Source organism: Hyperolius riggenbachi, chromosome 6 (assembly GCF_040937935.1).
Source record: "Hyperolius riggenbachi isolate aHypRig1 chromosome 6, aHypRig1.pri, whole genome shotgun sequence".
In the NCBI taxonomy this organism is placed as follows: domain Eukaryota; kingdom Metazoa; phylum Chordata; class Amphibia; order Anura; family Hyperoliidae; genus Hyperolius; species Hyperolius riggenbachi.
Window position 1 is genome coordinate 235,305,728 of NC_090651.1, and position 12,532 is coordinate 235,318,259.

Consider the following 12,532-nt stretch of genomic DNA (forward strand, 5'->3'; position numbering starts at 1 on the left):
ACACAACAGTTAGGTATATGCAGTGATGAGGTGGATTCAATGAACAGAACACGTAGGTATATGCAGTGATAAGGTGGGTGCACTCAGCACAACAGGTAGGTATATGCAGTGATGAGGTGGGTTCACTGAACACAACAGGTAGGTATATGCAGTGATGAGGTGGGTTCACTGAACACAACAGGTAGGTATATGCAGTGATGAGGTGGGTTCACTGAACACAACAGGTAGGTATATGCAGTGATGAGGTGGATTCACTGAACAGAACACGTAGGTATATGCAGTGATAAGGTGGGTGCACTCAGCACAACAGGTAGGTATATGCAGTGATGAGGTGGGTTCACTGAACACAACAGGTAGGTATATGCAGTGATGAGGTGGGTTCACTGAACACAACAGGTAGGTATATGCAGTGATGAGGTGGGTTCACTGAACACAACAGGTAGGTATATGCAGTGATGAGGTGGGTGCACTGAACACAACAGGTAGGTATATGCAGTATTGGGTATTACAATGTGCACCTGTCACACACACACACACTGAATGTGCTGGGCCTGGCTGGCAGTGGCACACACACAGTATGAACTAGCAAGGCTGTCTATGCAACACAAGTGTCAGTGGGACACACAGAAAAAAAATAGATCACAAGAACAAGATTAGCTCTCAAAAGAGCTGTTTGGGGTGCTATTTTAGCAATAAGAATCAGCAAGGAGCAAGCTAACAAGCCTACAACAGCCTAACTAATCTTTCCCTATGAGAGTCTGCCAGCAGCTGTCCCTTCTCTCACTACTGCAGGCACACGAGTGAGTGTAATGGCCGGCGGAGCCTGCCTTTTATAAGGGGGGAGTGGCTCCATGAGGAAGTGTAGCCTGATTGGCTACAATGCGCCTGCTGACTGTGCGGTAGAGGATCAAAGTTGACCGTAATGGTGCACTATGGGGGCAAACCGAACTTCCGGAAAAGTTCGCCCTACATGGCTAACGCGAACCACTGGAAGTTTGCCGGCAAACCGTTCGGGCCATCTCTAGCTAGGACTACCTAGTGGAGTCGGGTTAATGGTCTCCACCTGCTTCCTGCAGTCGGTTGCCCCTTGCAACCATCCTTTGTGAGTAGCATTTTTTGATCTATTACTATTCACCTTTCATACTGACATATTGCACTACTGGGCTCCCGCTTTTGTCTCCTGTACATTCTCCTACAGGGTGCTGAGACACCCCTACCGAGAGAGGCTCCAGCCTCAGGGCGCAGTGTAGAAGGGGGTGCATAAGTCACTAAGCTATTCCTCTATTTTGGAGCAAAGAAAATAATAAAAGGGGATGCATGGCAGTGAATGCAAGCCAGAACTAGAGATTGTTGTTTGGGGGTTTGGGGGCCCTGGCTGGGGCACCTCTTAGTCTAATAGCAATCAGTGTGTGTTGGCTGGGGTTGGAGGAATGCCTTGGTTGCTGGAGGACATCGTCCCGGCTTTGGTGGTGGGTACAGCATAGATGAGTATTTATCATTCACATCTGCTCTTGTTCTATTTACAGACTTTTATGGTTTGTTTAATTAAAATACAGTCAAAAAGCTCAAATCATTTAACAAATATTTAACAATACACAAAAATAATCCAAATAATAAAAGTGATCTGAAACATCTAACCTCTCGATGAAAGGGTGACAGTAATGCTGTTCCCGCCATCCCCCCTCCACAGAGCAGAGAAACAGATTCTCTTCCTCCAGGGGCGTTGCTAGGATCCTAAGAGATCCAGGGCACTTTTGGGCACTCCAGACGAAAAATGAGGGGGGCCATGCACCTGAATGTGGGTGTGGTCATGGGTGGAGCCAATTTTACATGAATTTAACAGAGGTCTAAGTAGGCCAGCCCAGCAAAATGTTAGATGACCAACCCCTCCCTCCATTAATACAACACATAAATAAATAAATACAGCATATCACATAAATAGGCAGTGCCACTTAAACATAACTAGGCAGAGTTATCTGGCTTTCTGCTGGGCGAAATGGCCTGCTGCCAGCTTGTCTAACATTCCCCCCATAGCATTCCCTGAACTTCTAGTGGAACCCCTTCCATGCTCCCACAACTCCCAGCATGCCCCATAGAATAACCACAGCTCCCTGCATTCCCTTATAAAGGCACCACAACACCCAGCATGGTACCACAGCACTCAACATGCCCCAATAGTCACCAGAGCACCCAGCATACCCTCCACTGATGCATCACAGCTCCCAACATGCCCGCCATTGAGGCACCACAGGTCCCAGCATGCCACCATAGATCCTGCCTGGGAGACATCTGGGCCCAGAATAGATCCGTGGCATGTGCCACTGATCTTTGAGTCTAGCATTGCCCCTGTTTTCCACCAATCTTAAGACCCCCCCTCCAGATATTTAGGATTTACTATAAATTTCCTAAAAAAAATGAACTGCCTATAAAAGGATAGATTGAAAGAAAGGTGAGGGGCCACTTCCTGTATCCGTCCTGCCCTGTGTTTATGCTATAGGCTGCAATATTCCATAGAGATTCAGCCTGTGCCTTCCCACCTGCAGTTCGAACAAAAATCATAACAAGGATCACTATAATATGGGCGCTATAATAAAGGGCAATATAATACTAAGCACTATCATAAAGAACACTAATAATAGGCACTATCATTGGGAGCATCATAAGAAAAGGTATTATAATGATGAGCACTGTAATGTCTACCCTGCAATAAATATCACTTCAATGTGTGCCCTATAATAAAAATAAACACTTTTATAGGGGCACTGTAGTTAGGGCCAGCTGAATGGAGGAATATTATTAGGTGCACTATAAAGATGCCCATACATCAGACAATGTATAGGCAAATCGACCAAAACATAGATCTCTCTCTCTGATCGGAGAGAGATCTATTGCCTGCCCATACACTACAGGCTGATTCCCTATCAATTTTTAGCATGAAATCTCACAGGAATCATCCATGTGATGCCGCATCTGCCGCTGTACCCCCTAATGTAAAATGTGCCCCATACAGTATACTTTACCTGTCGGTGTCTGCAGCTGGCTGCGTGCTTTGTCTGTAGAACCAAGAACCGCTTGACCTCAGGGTAGATGTATATATCATTCGGGGAGTCCTATTGGGAGATGAGGTCCATCACACCTCACACGACCAATCCACAACCAATGTAAGTATTCCCATAGGACTCAACCCTTACAGGTCTATTTCCAATGTAGTGTTATTGCATAATTAACAGTATTACAGCATACAAAACAGCACAACGTGTCGGGCCTGCTGCCCTTTCTCAAGTGCTTTGTCCTCATACACGTGCCCCACGTGGTTGCTGGGTGGGGCATGTGTATGTGGATGGAGCGCAGAGCCAGCAGTAGGCACCAACATGGAAATGGTACTGCACGGGGCACATTTTACACTGGGGGGAAAAGCGTCGGGGTTCCGTTGCGTTTGCTGCTCATCCCAATATCGCATGCCGATACCGTTCTGCACTCGATTGAGCATGTTGGCCCCACATCTTGCATCATGTCCGATTGATACATGCAACCAATTTCGGGCATGCTCTTGGTGGCACCAATTTTAATCCGATCCGATTATAATAATCGAATCGAATGGTCCATCAGCTGCCAAGTTGCCTGATATATGGCTGCCTTAACAGGGAGCGCTATAATGGCTGGAATGAATGTTTAATGGAGCCATATGGCATTGGGCCCTTTAGAGTCTATGAAAATTACTCCAGCAAGGTGAAAATGTTGAGAAAGGCTAATTTAATGTCTGTATGAGGAAGTAATCAGGCTGGACGACTACTTTCTAAATCACTTTTAAAATGCTGAGAATTAATTGCATCTTAAAACAGAGCAATTCTGCCACAATTTAGAGGAAACCAACTCTGGACCATTGCTTGCCTATTGATTTTCTCCCAAAAAGCTGCATTTCGGCAAATCGCAATCGCTCTGTGGGCTCTGCTCCATTGACTTTAATTAACCTAGTGCTTTTGGAATCTGATAAACCGCAATTCTACAGTGCGCTAAAAACATTCTAATCAGCTATAGCCCTTAAAAATGATTTTCTGTATATTTGGTCTAAACAGCTTTATGACATTAGGCCCCCATATACACGCTAGATTTTTGTCATTAGAGATAATTTTGAAACTAGTATAAGTTCAGTTGTTGCCCCACTACATTATTTCATGATCTGAGCATGGCTAAGAGAACCCTACCCCCCCCCCCCCCCCCCTCCATGGCAGTGAGGGCTTTTGTTACACCCATCTAGCTGTAATACGGTTTCCTAAAAAAATTGACCTTAAGGTAGCCACTAACAGTCCAATTTCTAGCGTAAAATCGTTCATGTGATCAGAAATTCTGATCGGATTGGTTGTAAATAATCTCCACTGATGGGCACGATCGATTACGAACGATTATAAAATAGTTATCCAATCTGGATTATGGTCAAACCAAGATTTGGATTTTCTTGTGATAGATAGGAAGCAAAGATTGGTTCGTTGGTGGTGTAGTGAATACATTTTTCTTCCGATCAGAATTATCTGATCGTTTGAACGATTTTTCGCTAGAAATTGGATCATTAGTGGCCACCTTTGGACTATACAAACAGCAGTACAATATGACTCTGCCAGGGATTAGATTGTGGGCTCCTCTGGGACAGTTATTGTAAACTGTGTACTATGCAAAAGATGCAAGTGACAGCAGACTAACTATTCAGCCACAGGAGGACCCAGGGATCATGCTTGCATGATATTGTATGTTAGGTACACACAATACAACTTTCTGGCAGATTTATCTACCTGCCAGATCAATTTATTACAATATGTCCGATCTGAATTTTGACAGATTTTACCAATCTATTTTCCGATCAATTTCCATAGAAGTAAATGGAAAATCGATCTGAAAATCGATGGAAATTCATATCGGATAAGATTGAAAAAAATCGATATCGATCTGGTAGGTAAATCTGCCAGAAAATTGTATTGTGTGTACCTAGCATTACAGATGCACGGTGGCGTAGTGGTTAGCTCTCTCGCCTTGCAGTGCTGGGTCCCTGGTTTGATTCCAAGCCAGGGCACTATCTGCAAAGAGTTTGTATGTTCTCACCGTGTTTGCGTGGGTTTCCTCCCACATTCAAAAAAACATACGGAAAAGTTAATTGGCTCCCCCTAAAAAAAATAAAAAAAAAATTGGCCCTAGACTGCAGTACTTACACTACATAATATAGACATATGGCAATGGTAGGGATTAGATTGGGAGCTCCTTTGATGGACAGTTAGTGACAAGATATATATACACTGTACAGCGCTGCGTAATATGTCGGCGCTATATAAATACTAAATAATAATATTAATAATAATGGGCCTCCTGACTATTGGGCGTCAGCACCAAAAAAAGGGAGTGAACATTGTGAAGGGCCCAACAAAGTTTTGCTGAGGGACCCATGAGTTAAATGATTATGACAAACGTGCACAGGTGATCCCGAGGCCACATGATATTGATAGCCTGGGCTTTTTGTTGTCATCATCATCAATGTGATAGTTGCTACATTCCTATTGCCTAGACACCCTTGTGTGTAAGTTACATGAGTCAAGCATTAGGACCTGGGGCAGTCCTCGCTGGTTCCCTCCCAGTTCCTGAAAGTGGGGGCGGGTGTGCTCTTCTCTGCACCTTCCTGCTGTCTCCTGCTACACTCCGGGCTCTCCCTCCATGTGGCTCTGGATACAGAGGAGTTATTAGGGGGCGCCGCGGGGCTTCCAGCTCTGGAAGGTAAGTGGAAGGAGTTATGTGAAACTTTTGGGCATCACCTGGCTGGAGGTGTAGCTGGGGGCAGTATAATGGTGTGCTTTGTCCTTGTGTGATAATGAGCAGCAGAGCTGGCTGAGCCTGGGTGGGTGGCAGCTCTTTGCCTGCTGCTGCTGCTGCTGGATGGCCACATTGCTGTTATATACAGTTCAGGTATCACAATCGCACCCAGCAGCCCTCATTATTCAGCTTATAATAGTTTCCTTCTGTAGCTGAAGTGATTGCTGTGACTTCAGAGCCCGGGCACGTAGTGTGATCAGAGCCAGGAATGAAGCCAGCAGCAGCTGAGGTTACTTTTGTTTGATAAGGATTTTGCGCCCATGTTTTGTCTACTAAAATCTGATCATGGCTGCTTGCCTTTGACCCACTTTTCAGTGCAAGTCACTTATCTTCCTGCATTATCTCACATTCACGTGTTTGTGCTGTTAATGGCAAACTTTCCATCATTGCTTAACAATTCTTATACAAAATAGAATACTGGCAATATATCTAGAAAAGGGCTAGAATTCAGTCTGGAACTGGAATTAGTTAGGATGAACTGGAACTTTGGAAAAGGCTAATCAGATTTGTGATTGAATGATTACTAAGCTGCCAGTTAGTTAATACATTTGCCCTGACTGGCTCTCTACAAAGTTCTGGTTCTTCCCCCACTAATTCCAGTATTAAAAAAAAAAAAAAAAAAATCCAGTTGTACCTGGTTGCTGCATGCAATACACTTTACAATGTTGAAATAAGAGCAGAGAATTAGAATGTATCGTATTTTTAAAGAAAGCAGCTCAGCATTTAGCAAAGTCAAGATTGAAGCAAAGTCTGGACTCTTGCATTTTAAAAATTATTATTTAGTATTTCTATAGCGCCGACATCTTCGGCAGCACTGTACAGAGTATATATAGTTTTGTCACTAACTGTCCCTCGGAGGAGATCACAATCTTATGTCTATGTATGTATTGTGTAGTGTTTGTATTGAAGTCTAGGGCCAATTATAGGGGGAAGCCAATTAACTTATCCATATGTTTTTGGGATGTGGGAGGAAACCGGAGTGCCCGGAGGAAACCCACACAGACAAGGGGAGAACATACAAACTCCTTGCAGATGTTGACCTGGCTGGGATACGAACCGGGGATCGCTTGCAAGGCGAGAGCGCTAACCACTACGCCACCTCATAATGTGGAGATTGATAATAGACTATTGGTGGGCATGCCTGTTGCAGTCACTTCTCTGCTTGAGCATCTCCCTCAGTTATAGGCTGAATTGCTTTTCCCTGAGGTCTAGGTACACAAAATCTTTTCTCATTCCCTGATATGTCTGGCCAGCACTACTGCTGAGGATTACATTTCTAGTGTTATAGGTCTTTCTGCTGGAGCAGGAATATACCCCACAGACTTCCTGTACACTGTCTGCACAACAGCCTGGCTGCCCCTGAGAGCCATTTGATTTAGAAGAGTAATGTCTGGTACACACCATGGAATTTCCCGTCAGATTCCAGGTTGAATCAATAATTTCTGGCAGGTCCGATCTGCTTTCGGACCATTTTCTGATCGATTTTTCTCATCACTTCTGTACAAAATTGATCAGAAAATGGATCGTAATTGTTGGAGATTATCGATTTGACCTGAAATTGCATGAAGTATAACAGGCATAAGGCAGGACACACACTTATCAAAATTTGCATGCATTTTGGGAATGTGCAAAACCGCTTTCGCTGTACATCTATTGAAAGTCAATGGAGAATCACACTTCTAAAATGCACATTTTTGCTTGTGTGAAAAATAAACCTAATTCTTGCCGCATAAATATGCGCATGTGAATTCCATTAGCCAGTCTGGCAAAATGTTCCGTTTCCCACAATAAGTGTGAACCCTGTCTTACAGTGGCCATACATGTCCTCAGTGTATGGTTGCATGCCGCACTTGCAGCCTCCAACTCAGCTTCAGTAGTACTCGTGCTCAGCTACATCCGGGGTCTGCTGGCTGTCAGTTTTTTAAATTCTTACCTCATTGAAAATTGTAATTACGTTACAGAAATATATGTGCGCCTATGATTTGTTTTTTGCCCATTTTATGGGAAAATTATTTATAATAGATAGATAGATAGATTGATATGACACTTACCTGGGGCTTCAATCGGCCCCCAGTAGCTGTAATGTCCCTCGCCTTCCTCCACCAATCCGCCGTTCCCCGCCGCCGACACAGGGCAATTATTTGTCTAACAAGACGAATGTGCCCTCCCGCTCGTGTCATCGGACGCTTACTGCGCAGTACGAAGTTTTCTTGTACTGCGCAGTAAGCTTCCAATGACGCGCGGAAGTGAGCACACACATGGCCACAGCCGTGCATCAGCTCCCCCCCCCCCCCCCCCCCCCCCAGAACACCTTTAAAGAAGCCTGTTGTAATAAAGATTTTTTCAATTAAAAAGACCACATAGTAGCGCCAGGTCTTCAACTACAACTGTACAGCATATATTGTCTTGTCACTTGACTGTCCCTCAGTGGGGCTCACAATCTAATCTGCGGGACTTCCATTTTTAAGGCTACTTACACACTAAGACGTTGCGTTAGGTGCTACGTTAAGGTCGCATAACGGGCACCTAACGCAAAACATGGTGGTGGTGGTGGCAGAGGACATTAGCAAAGAGCCGCGTTAAGCTGTTCTTTGATGCGTACTATAGTACGCATGCGCTGGTGGAGACCACGTGAGCGGAACACTCCGCATCACGTGGTCCCGCCAGTGACGTCAGCACAGTGCAGTGAATATTAGCCATGTGGCTAATCACTGCGCCTGTGCAAGCAGGCTAACGCAGCAAAGCCGCTCTAACGCTATAGCATGCTGCACACTAAGATTGACGTGCAGCGTTACAATGTAATGCAACGTGGGCACTGTGAACAGCCCATTGCAGTTACATTGCTGTGCGTTGGGGAGCATTACAGACTGCACTAACGTGCGCCTGTAACGTCTTACTGTGAAAGCAGTGACACTGAAGCAGGAAAAAACCTTGTGATATAAAGAATTGTATGTGTAGTATGGGTAATTCATAGAATATTAGTAACAAAGAAATCTTATAGGTTTCTTTTCAGCTATATTGTCTTGTCTGGGATTGTCTATCACTGGTTCTTCAATGTATAAGTGCTTCATAAAATAGCACGTCTATCCGACTAATTTAGTTGGAGAGCTCAGAGAAGCTCTTTTGCATAGATAACTGTAGTTTTTAAACTCTTCCTGTTCTGGAGACAATCTGAGACATATCTGTGCTACTTAGAGACACTGAAGCGAAAAAAAATATATGATATAATGAATTGGTTGTGTACTATGAATAATTACTAGAAGATTAGCAGCAAAGAAAATATTCTTATTTTTATTTTCAGGCATATAGTGTTTTTTCTAACATTGCATCATTCTCTAATATGTGCAGATTACACAACACTCAGCATTCAAAATGAGTCTTTCAGAGCAGTCTGTGAACTAATGACCTCTCCTCTGGCAGAGAAAAAGTAAATAGTTCAGGAACAGTTGAGCTAATAAGTCAGAAAACAGCCCTCTCCAGGACTTTGAAAGTCATAGAGTTTAATTGCTTTTTTGTATAGAGATAACAACTGGAGTTTCTTAACTCTTCCTGTACTGGAAACAATTAGACTGATGTATCTGATCTTAATGTTTTATTTCGTAGCTGTACTACACATACAAATCATAATATCATAACTTTTTTTTTTTTCGCTTCAGTGTCTCTTTAATGTCCTATTTCTTATGCACACCATACAATTTATTTTATTTATTTTTTTCCCCCTGACTGATTTCTGTAGAAACAAATGGAAATCGGTCAGAAAATCGCCCAAAAATTGTTCGATTCTCAGATCGTACATGCTGGAAATAATTGAGCTGCCAGGTAGATCTGCGGGAAAATTGTATAGTGTGGATCCACCATTAGCTGTACTACAAATACAATTAATTATCTCATAAGTTTATTTTCACTTCAGACTCCCTTTAGGCCCTGTTCAGACTATGTGCGTTCCTAGCCGTTTTCAAGAACGCGCACAGATTTTGCGCATAGAAACGTCTACTAATGTTTTCTAATGGCCTCTTCACATGTATGCGTATGAGACGCATACGTTTCTCATCCGCATTGCTGCACGCAGTTCTGTGCGTCACGCACAGAAATGGTCGCAATGATAGTCTATGGACGCTTATCATAAACCGCGTACTATTGCGTTTTTAGCGTACGTTTCCCTCTGCGGTTCCCATAATTCTTTTCTGTTTCTTGGGTCACGTGTGTGTGCAAAACGCAATAGAGAACGCATTGGAACGCATAGAAAACGCATGCGTTTACCTTGCGTTTCGTTCATTTCATACGTATTCTGCAAACGCTGACAGTCTAAACAGGGCCTTAATAGTAGACTTCTGGTTCAGCCCTAGTCCAGTTCTGGCTGTAGCATTTCCATCGGTTTAGCTATAGTAGTCCAGCTGTGAGGAGACTACAAGGCTCTGGCAGGCTGCAGCTTTGTCTGATACAGTCTGAATGAATTTTGTACACACTGTAGATTGATGCTCTGGTATGTGTGTACAGGCTTTCCTCAATGTTGGTATCCTGATCTGTGGGGGTAGACCATGCTGGGAAATCCTTGACTGATCCATCTAGCTATCCCTGAATCTTGCTGTGAGACACCTTCACTGGTCCTCCCCTCACCATATGGCAGTGCAGGCTGCTCAGCAGAGAGCTAGGCAGGGTATTTGTACAGCCATCACTATCAAATGGTCACCCTAATGATCAGAAATTATTGCTTTGGTGACAATAACCTAATTGTGTAGGTAGCCTCAGTCATCTGCCTTGTATTGCAGCACAAAGCTGGCCCAGTTTTCTCTCTGTTTTATTGCCTTGCGTCACTCGGGTCTGGTAAATGCCATGCTGGGTAGGGGTGAATTCATGCTTGACCTGCTGTCATTGCTATTGCTGGCGCTTAGCATGAATCTTTGCATATTTTACAGAAAAAGTCCAGCTAAAGTTTCTCTGTATCCCACAGGCCTTCATCTGGTTATATCACAAATATACTCTGTAACACAACCATTATGTCATTACACATTTACAATGGCCTTTCCCTTCGCTTGCAGCCAGACTTGATTTTCTGAAGCTGGCAGAATATTGTTTTCCTTGCAACCATGGCAGCAGGAATCCGGTGGCGTAGAAGGGATTTTAGAATAGTCGTTTAGAGCTTTTTATATTTGCCTCTTTTTTCCCAAAAGTTTTTATAGGCAGTTTATGAGAGTCCCCTTAAACAAGCAAATGTAAAATCGCAAAGGGAGAAAAGTCGCAGAATTGAATTTGCAGCTGTGGACAAATGTTCATAGTTTGTGGCTTTTTTTTTATTTATTTTTATGGTTTTTCGTGTAATTTGATGCTAAATGGTTTATTCCACTAAAATATCTAATGTGGTAATTTTATATATAAAGATTGCACGGAGCTGTACATTAATGCTAGGTACACACGATGCAATTTTCTGGGAGATTTACTGTCAGATTAATTATTTCCAACATGTCTGATCTGATTTCTGATCAATTTTCCATAGAAGTGAATAGAAAAGCTCGGACGTGTTGAAAATAATCGATCTGTCAGAAAATTGCATTGTGTGTACGGAATGCATACAATGCATAAGGGATGCAGTTTACTAACCTGAGATGAATAATTACAATATACTATACTTGCTGGCCTCGCACAGTGGGTAAACACAGCAGCAATTGGCTATGTCAGTGTTTCTCAAACTGTCCTCGTGACTCCCCAACGGTGCATGTTTTTCAGGTAACCTCACCTATGCACAGGTGGGGTAATTAGTGTCTCAGCTACATGGAATCCACCTAGCTGAGACACTAATTACCCCACCTGTGCATAGGTGAGGTTACCTGCAAAACATACGGCAGGGAACACACTTGACTTTTAGTTTTCCGTGCGTGTTTTTCTGCATACTTTTTGTGCACACAAAGTGTGTTTCCATGCAGGAAAACGCGCCCGTTTTTTCACAGCAGCTGATGTGATTGATAGAGAAAATTGCCAAAATGTGCAGTCATCATGCAGAGTGTCAGTTTTTTTTTTTTTTGCGTGCGAACAACACAGTAGGTGTGAACTAGCACATTGATTAACATGAGTTCTCAGTTTTTCTGTGCAGAAAACGCGTACGAAAACAGTCAAGTGTGTTCCCTGCCGCACCGTTGGGGAGTCACGAGGACAGGTTTGTAAATGGGCTATGTAAATCAAGCACAGCTGATGATTGCTGCATCCCTGAGCAGGGTCAGATGTAGTGACTGTAGAAACATTGTATTCCAACCTGATCACAATGCACTGTTTCAGCCCTTATAGTTGCCATGTCTGTACAGGCTACAGAGTTGCAGTGTTTGTTCTAATATCTCTACAGAACAGAAGCAAGGAAAAATCTCCTGTCATGTTAGATACAATCCTTGTAGCAAGGTGGTCGGGGGACGGGGTTCCCTTTCCTTCTCTAAAAAAAAAAAAAAAAAAAAAAAAAAATACAGCCAAGTGTGCGGTGAATCGTGACTTGGAAGTGTTCAGCGAGTGGTTCCTGGCTTCCAGGATTTTGGTGGTTATGTTTATATTGTTAAAACAAAGGTTCTAGCATTCCATCCTTCTATCCTTGTCGCATGTTCACAAGGGGCAGCTAGAATCTACCAATTGGCAACCTAGACAGTTGTTTCAAGTTTTATTATCTAGGTAAATGCACTTCTTCACTATTCATCATGTG

General features: G+C 43.3%; 1 protein-coding gene across 2 annotated transcripts in view; it reads left to right on the top strand.

Moving 5' to 3' along the window:
• The first annotated feature begins 5,660 nt into the window (after window positions 1–5,660).
• The window catches only part of LOC137521378 (EF-hand domain-containing protein D2-like), a 195,333-nt gene continuing 188,461 nt past the window's right edge, over window positions 5,661–12,532 (top strand). For both annotated transcript variants that reach the window (XM_068240535.1, XM_068240537.1), the window contains exon 1: window positions 5,661–5,757. The gene's annotated coding sequence lies outside the window, so the exon portion shown is untranslated. The remainder of the gene's footprint in view (window positions 5,758–12,532) is intronic.